This window comes from Rhinopithecus bieti, unplaced genomic scaffold (genome assembly GCF_001698545.2).
Source record: "Rhinopithecus bieti isolate Rb0 unplaced genomic scaffold, ASM169854v2 scaffold_20891, whole genome shotgun sequence".
Taxonomy (NCBI): Eukaryota; Metazoa; Chordata; class Mammalia; order Primates; family Cercopithecidae; genus Rhinopithecus; species Rhinopithecus bieti.
This window is the reverse complement of record NW_016810137.1, coordinates 106,018-114,748: the sequence shown is the minus strand read 5'-3', so window position 1 is coordinate 114,748 and position 8,731 is coordinate 106,018. Positions and strand designations below refer to the sequence as shown.

The window sequence follows — 8,731 nt, the reverse complement described above, 5'->3', positions numbered from 1 at the left end:
AAAAAAAAAAAAAAAAAAAAAAAAAAAAAAAAACAATAACTGGCAGACAAACTGTGGTTAATCAGACTTGGGAATTTGTCAGATATTTTCTCAAAAGTGAAATGACAGTATTTGTTGCCAATGATAAAATTCAAGTGTTCAAGCAAAAGTTAGAATTCTGGTACAGTTTTTGCTGCCTCCCTGAGTTTGGCAGCTTCTCAATACTTAAAAGAAATTTCTGATGAGATTAGAGGTGATTCTAAAGAATGTGATTTTTTTGTTATTGTGTAATGAAATGTGTCGATATTTGGAACATCTGCTTAAGTCATTGAACTGGTATTTTCCAAATAACCAATGCTTGGTATTAAAAAATTATGCCTGGGGATAAGAGTAGTTCAAAGAGCAAGATCAGCAGATTTTAATATAACAGAAAAAGAAAAGTTTGGTTCAGAGTCTACGTTATAAATAACATTTAAGAAACTACTACCACTTGTTGAATTTTGGTGTGGTATCAAAGAATATCCACAATTACCTGATAAGGCTATTAAAGTACTCCTATCTTTTCCAGCTGTATGTCTGTGTGAGACTGGATTTTCCTCATATACTATAAACAAAAGAACATATAACAGATTGACTGCAGAAGCAGGTATGGGAATCCAGCCGTCTTCTATTAAGCCAGAGGTTAAAGAGTTTGGTGCATATGAGAAACAATGTGACTCTTCTCATTAAATTAATTTTTATGAAAGAAGTTAATTTTTTTTTTTTTTTGAGACGGAGTCTCACTGTGTTGCCCAGGCTGGAGTGCAGTGGCCGGATCTCAGCTCACTGCAAGCTCCGCCTCCCGGGTTTACGCCATTCTCCTGCCTCAGCCTCCCGAGTAGCTGGGACTACAGGCGCCCGCCACCACGCCCGGCTAGTTTTTTGTATTTTTTAGTAGAGACGGGGTTTCACTGTGTTAGCCAGTATGGTCTCGATCTCCTGACTGCGTGATCCGCCCGTCTCGGCCTCCCAAAGTGCTGGGATTACAGGCTTGAGCCACCGCGCCCGGCCAGAAGTTAATTTCTTTTTAGGCTGGGTGCAGCTTGCTCACGCCTATAATCCCAGCACTTCGGGAGGCCAACATGGAGGATCACTTGAGGCCAGGAGTTTGAGACCAGCTTGGGCTACATAGCAAGACCTGGTCTCTACAAAATAAAATAAAATAAAATAGTTGGGGGTGATGGCACATGCCTGTAGTGCTAGCTGCCTAGGAGGCTGAAGCAAGAAGTTTGCCTGAGCTCAGAAGTTTGAGGCTGCAGTGAACTTTGCACGACTGCCCTCCAGCCTAGGCAACAGAGCAAAACCCTGTCTTAAAAAATAAATATATAAATAAATAAAAGGAAAAAAGGAAATAGTTATTTTTTCCTAAAAAGTATGTTATTCTTGTTAACATATAGCAGGTTTATTATGTTATGAAAATTAATGTTTTAAAATTTTCTCAGCTTTAACTTCTAATGTGATAAATAGCAATAGATATAACTCACATAAATAAACTCTCTTTGGGGTCTTCAATAAGTAAACATATGTAAAGGGGTTCCCAAGACCAAAAAGTTTGAGAACTACCGGCCCAATGAAATAAACTCAGGCATACTTGAACCTTCTAATAGGGACTGTCCTCATCTCTAATCATGCTGCTGCTATGGCTGTTTTCTGCTAAATAATTCCCAGAAGGAATTAGAAGTGCACATCTATCTATGGCTTTATGTAGTGGCATCTTTCTGGACCCCAGGCAGCCTGGCCTCTCCCAGCCCCATCACCCTTCCTCCTTCCTGAAGGCTTGGCTCCTAAAGACTTCATACTGGGGTGAAATTTTTCTCAAACTTGCATAATTACCGAGACCCAGATTTGAATTAAATGATTTGTATTTTGTTTCTTAAATAAGTACAAATATAAAACTAGGTACAACTTCCTTTGGCCTTTAGTTTTTATACAACTATAAAACTGAATACAGTTTATAAATTATAAAAAACTATAAAGTCATCAAATTAATATTAATTTCACATGTACTTGATGTTTTTCTAAAGTAAACTATCATTAAGACTTAAATGTGGTGCTCACTCTTGTAGCTAAGTTCAGCAAACATATGCCACAATGATGATGGCTCAATTTTCCCACTTCCTTTCTCTGTTCCAAATACTGTAAAACATGCATCATTTTGTGCCACAATGTCGTTTAGACTTCAAGTGGCAAGAATACATTATTTGTGTATTAAGTCTGCTCCTCTCTCAGCTCATTAACCTGAGACAAGTAATACTGCCTGGTGTGTACTAGATCCTAGGCTCTTAACACTACCCCCAAAATCATATTGTGGTAGATATGTAGATAATCCAGACTATAGTTTTTAAAACTTTATTATCACAATGAAACACTGGTTTTAAAAAATGAGAGGACAGAACTCATGAAAATATGTCTGTGGACCTCAGCTTGAGAACATTTCACTAATTAAGAGTGTGGGTCAGGTGTGGTGGCTCACACTTGTAATTCCAGCACTTTGGGAGGCCAAGGCAGGCAGATCACTTGAGTCCAGGAGTTTGAGACCAGCCTGGGCAACATGGTGAAACTCTGTCTACTAAAAATACAAAAAATTAGCCACGTGTGGTGGCATGCACCTGTCATTCCAGTTACCTGTGAGTCTGAGGTGGGATGAGGTGGGAAGATCACTTAAGCCTGGGGAAGTCAAGGCTGCAGTGAGCTGTGACTGTGCCGCTGCACTCTAGCCTGGGCCACAGAGTGAGACCCTGTCTTAAAAAAAAAAAAAAAAAAAAAGACTGGAGTCCCAAATCAAACTGACCTGGATTTGAATTTGGACTCTGCCATTTGCCATCTGTTTTTGTACATGACCCAACCTCTCTAAGCCTCTTTCCTCAGCCTGTCCCTCTTGGTTTTATTTAATTTGTAAAAGTGTCTTAACCCCTTTGAAATACAGTATGTAAAGTGCCTGTCATAAACTTGTCAATAATGCAGTTTTCTTCCTTTTTCCAAAATTAAAACTTAGGTCAAGCTTTCCTACCAATAAGGAGAGGCACAGGTCTGGGACACTTTTGAAGGGTTTGTTTGCCTTCAAACAAAAGCAGACACCTCCAGACTTTGTTTTCCACGGCAGAGATGGCTGGACTGTCTTTTTGGTCCCAGGTGAGGAACTGTGGCTGAGGCGTGAGCCTCCAGCTCTGGGGAGGAACATGGCCTGGACTTTTGAGGCCTTGTTCTCCGAGGCCCCTCTGGCCTGTACAAGATTTTTTTCTGCCCAAAAGAAATAGATCACTCTGCTTTGTGCTTCAATTACAGGGAGTGGAGCTGGCTCGCTCTACACACTGCTTCTCACCTTAGCGTATCCATGGAAAAGCCCTGGTTCTGGGCATAGGCATGGCTGTGGACATGGGCATGAGCTTTATGGGGCTGCCACTAGTTGGCCAGAAACCCTGCCCTAAGAGTGGACAGATGGAGGCTGTGGTAATGACCTGGTCATTGTGCCCTCACGACTTGCCAGGTGTGGGCCCTCATCTCCTATCCTGCCAGCAGTTGCTCTGTAAGGACTGCTTCCAGGGCTTGATACAGGAGCTAGGGCAGATTGCCAAGGCTCATGAGACTGTTGCAGATGGTAAGTACAAAGGACCGCAAGTTCACCTCCCACTACATAACAGGTCTCTTCCTGTTTCATAGGAACTGAATTTCAGGTGTAGAAAGAATCAGAATTTAAATGCCCAAGGGACACTCATTGCTGAAAGCAATCTTTGGGGGAATCTGTGAGACAGAGCGAATCCTCTTGATGCCTGACATATCTGTTTTGTAAGCTGGAACTTTTCATGCTTGGGATTTCCTTAAATTGGTGGCAGACTAAGAAGCCTGGGAAGGTTTTGATTTAAAGTTTGGCTACCTCCCCAGATGGAGAGGATGTGTTGTTCTGACTCACTAAAACTCCAAGGCAGAGAGAGAATGACTGGCCTCCTAGGATTAGTCAGGAACAGATTTTGAATAGAATCACACTGACTAGTGAACTATTCAGTATTTAAGCTGCTGCCCAGCAGGGAGGAGCCTGTGTCTTGCTCCAGAATGTCACGTTTCCTAGGAAACAGTCTCATTGGAAACTGTGCAGTCACTGGAGATGGGAACCGCGTCCCTTCATTTTACTGTTCTAGCACAGGACATGTCACATAGGCACAGTGAGTATCCATTGAATGAAATTTTGCAGTGAGAAAGTCAAATAGGTTGGCAACACTTAGAAATATCATTGTTGATCTTTTCTGTTTGTTTTGTTCTCTGCAGTATTTCCCAAGTGATTTGAAACATGAATCGAGGCTCTCTGTGAGGCGTTATAGCACTAGTTAAAAATGGGAACTTCCAAAGTGCTGGGATGACAGGCGTGAGCCACTGCACCTGGCCCACACTCTTAATTAGTGAAATGTTCTCAAGCTGAGGTCCACACACATATTTTCATGAGTCCTGTCCAATAACTTTTTAAAACGAGTGTTTCACTGTGATAATAAAGTTTTAAAAAGTGTAGTCTGGATTATCTAAATATTTAAGCCCTCTGAACCCATGTGCAAGCTACCTTGCCTCTCAGAGTCTGCTGAGAGTTTGGAGTACAGGGGAGATATGATCTATTTTTATTTTTTTACATTAATATATTATTGTTAAACATAAACTTAGTTTTTCCTTAATCTTAATTTTAATTAACAAATCTTATTCTCTTTATAAGTGGCATAAATTTTAACAATGCCATTTAAAGAGCCTTTGATTAATATGTGAACTTATTTACAAATTTTGTTAATATTGGCTTTTATAAAATAAAACATAATTTATTTTCTTTGTAAGTACTACAGTTATCTAGCAAATAGGCATTCCTAATTACTTAAAGAACTCTTGAAAATCCAGTGAGTTAAATGTATAAATATGGTGAATCACAAATATATCTTAAAAGTTCCAGCATTATAGAAAACCAAATACTTCATGTTCTCACTTATAAGTGGGAACTGAAGATTGAGTACATATGGACAGAGAGATGGGGATAGCAGATACTGGGACCTACTTGAGGGTGGAGGGTGGGAGGAGAGTGAGGGTCAAAAAACTACATATCAGGCCTTGTACGGTGGCTCATGCCTATAATCCTAGCACTTTGGGAGGCTGAGGTGGGCAGATCATCTGAGGTCAGGAGTTCGAGACCAGCCTGGGCAACATGGTGAAACCCCGTCTGTACTAAAAATGCAAAAATTAGCTGGGCATGGTGCCACATGCCTATAGTCTCAGCTACTTGGGAGGCTGAGAGGCATGAGAATCACTTGAACCCGGGAGGTGGAAGTTGCAATGAGCCAAGATCACACCACTGCATGCCAGCCTGGGTGACAGAGTGAGACTCTGTCTCAAAAAAAAAATAAAAAATAAAAACAAAACAAGACAAAACAAAAAACTACCGATCAGGTACTGTGATTATTACCTGGGTGATGAAATAATCTATACACCAAACCACCTATGACACACAATGTACCTATATAACAAATCCTAAGTACGTACCCCTGAACCTAAAATAAAACTTAAAAGAAACAAATGAGGTGGTCAGGTTTGGTTCAGTTCCAGTGCCGAAGGACAGAGGAGAGGGCTGATTTCTGTGTTAGTCCCTCAGGTTTCATGCTGTGTTACTTAACAATCTCTGATCCTGGCCCCACAGCCCTTGGACAGACCTGAGGCCTGAGTGATAGGTGGCTGCCATTGGGGGCTGTGAATAAAATCCCAAAAAGAGTTTTGTTTTGTTTTGTTTTGTTTTTGAGACAGTGTCTCGCTGTGTCACCCAGTCTGGAGTGCAGTGGGTGCGATCTCGGCTCACTGCAGCCTCTGCCTCCCGAGGTCAGGTGATTCTTCTGCCTCAGTCTCCCAAATAGCTGGGACTACAGGCACGTGCCACCACACCCAGCTAATTTTTGTATTTTTAGTAGAGACAGGGTTTCACCATGTTGGCCAGCTGGTTTTGAACTCCTGACCTCAAGTGACCTGCCTGCCTCGGCCTCCCAAAGTGCTGGGATTACAGGCGTGAGCCACTGCACGTGGTCCTAAAGGAGTTTTATTAAAATCATGTTGGACAATGAGGATGCAAGGTATTTGGTACCAGTGATTTCAGCAGTATTGACAGTATGAAGGATGGTGCCTGTGACTTTACCATAATTCTTCAGTAATGGTAAATAACACTGTTGGTATTAGCAGCAATAGGAGATGGCAATCTCAATACATCAACATAAGGCAGTCTGTGCTTTGGACCAAATGACATTGGGCCTCTGCAGCAGTGGTGGCACCTTTTGCTAGCTTTGGTGATGGTGCCCTTCATGACTATAGGGATTTAAAGATAGTCACAGTTCTTTTCTGCCACCCATCCCACCAAGAGGTGAAATCTATTTCTGTTTCCCTTGAATCTGTATTGGTCCTAGGACTTACTTTAACCACTGGAATGTGGCAGAAATATTGCTGTGTAACTTCAAAGGCTGGGCCTCAGGAGATCTGCAATGTCTAAGTTTGCTGGTTGGAATATGCCATCTTGGAATCCAATCTCCATGCTGTGAGTAAGCCCAAGCAGTCACATGAAGAGTAGAACTGAGGTTTCTGCCTGACAACCAATACAAGTTGCTAGCCATGAGTGAAGCTGTTTTGGACTGGGCCATCCCAGTATCCCAGATGACATCACTGAAGCACAAGAACTACTCAGTCAACCCATGAATCACTGAAAGTAATAAACTTCTGATGTTTTAAGCCATGAAAAAAAGGTTCCAGCATTGTTGGGTTAATATATATAATATATAAAGAACTCCTACAACTCAACAATAAAAAAAACCCGATTTTAAAATGGGCAAAATATTTGAATATACATTTCTCCAAAGATGAAGTACAAATACCAATAAGCCCAAGAAAAAATACTCAACATCACTAATCACTAGGGAAATGCAAATCAAAACCATGATGAGAAACCACCTCAAGCCCATTAGGATGGCTATCAAACAAACCAAAAAAATCCCAGAAAATAATAGATGTTGACAAGAATGTAGAGAAATTGGAATACTTGTGCACTGTTGGAGGGAATATAATACAGTGTGGCTGCTGTGGAAAATATGGTAGTTCCTCAGAAAATTAAAAATCAAATTATCATATGATCCAGTAATTCCACTTTTGGATATATGCTTAAAAGAATTTAAAGTAGGGACTTGAAGAGATATTTGTACACCCATGTTTCTAGCAGCATTATTTGCAATTGCCAAAAGGTAGAAGTAACCCAAGTGTTAATCAACAAATGAATGGATAAACAAAATGTAGTATGTACATATAGTGGAATATTATTCAGCTTTAATAAGGAAGGAAGTTCTGACACATGCTACAACATGGATGAAGCTTTAGGACATTATGCTAAATGAGGTAAGCCTGTCATAAAAGGGCAAGTACTGTATGATTCCAGTTACATGAGATATTTAGAGCAGTCAGCTTCATAGAGATAGAAACTAGAAAGGTGATTTCTAGGGACTGGGGGAATGGGGAGTTGTTGTTTGATGGGTATAGAGTTTCAGTTTGACCATTTTTTTAATGGGGTTATCATTTGTTATTGTCGAATTGTAGAATTTCCTTACACATTCTGGATACCAGTCTCTTATTAGATATATGATTTGCAAATATTTTCTCCCATTCCGTGAGTTGCTTTTTCATTCTGTTGATAGTGTCTTGGGATGCACAAAGTTTTAAATTTTCGTGAAGTCCAACTTATCTGCTTTTTGTTGTTGTTGTTTGTGCTTTTGGTGTCACATTCAAGAAATCATTGCCAAATCCAATGTCATAAATATTTTCCCCTTTGTTTTCTTCTAGGAGTTTTATAGTTTTAGCTCTTAAGTTCAGGTCTTTGATTTCTCTTAAGATTTTTAACGTGAACGAATTATGCATGTGTCAAGGCTGTGTTTGACTCTAAAAGGAGAATATTAAATTCATATTAATAGGCTGGGTGCTGTGGTGGCTCACGCCTGTAATCCTAGCACTTTGAGAGGCCAAGCAGGTGGATCACCTGAGGTCAGGAGTTCAAGACCAGCCTGGCTAACATGGTGAAACCCTGTCTCTACTAAAAATACAAAAAAAAAAGTTGCTGAGTTTGGTGGCAGGTGCCAGTGGTGGCAGACACCAGCTACTCGGGAGGCTCAGGCAGAAGAACCACTTGAGCCCAGGAAGTGGAGGTTGCAGTGAGCTGAGATCGCGCCACTATACTCCAGCCTGGGCGACAGAGTGAGACTCCGTCTGTCTCTCTCTATGTGTGACAGTTACCTGGATCATAATATTTGTTGCCGAGTTATTCTAATTGCAATGAAGAATAAAAACCAAAAGCTTTAGTGTCAGTATATTTGGCCATCTGAGTGTCATTCCTGATCTGCCTGCCATTACTAGTTGTGTAAAAACCAAGAGGTTTTTTTTTTTTGCCTGTAAAATGAGGTTAATGGTGATAGTTACTAACTCATGGGACTGTTGTGAAGATTATATGAGGACATATACATAAAGCCTTCTGTACTATGCCTCATTTATAGAAAGAAAGAAATGTTAAAAAAAAAAAGTGCTGTTATTAGAACTTGAGAAGATGTAAATAGGGGAAAAAGCCTGTTAGATGGAAACATGCTTAATTTGGAACCAGAGAGGCAATTTCTCATATAATATGTGTGCTATGTGGCATCTTATATGCTTTTCTTTTTTTTTTTTTTTTTTTTTT

General features: G+C 40.4%; 1 protein-coding gene across 7 annotated transcripts in view; it reads left to right on the top strand.

The window, feature by feature from the left end:
• Window positions 1-549: 549 nt before the first annotated feature.
• TRIM66 (tripartite motif containing 66) overlaps window positions 550-8,731 on the top strand; it is a 64,049-nt gene continuing 55,867 nt past the window's right edge. For 4 of the 7 annotated variants that reach the window (XM_017891393.1, XM_017891396.1, XM_017891388.1 and 1 more), the window contains exons 1-2: window positions 3,553-3,616; window positions 6,432-6,559. The gene's annotated coding sequence lies outside the window, so the exon portion shown is untranslated. Of the gene's footprint in view, window positions 626-3,552; window positions 3,617-4,150; window positions 4,179-6,431; window positions 6,560-8,731 lie in introns of those variants that run through there. The other 3 variants (XM_017891391.1, XM_017891390.1, XM_017891389.1) reach the window with 3 other exon arrangements.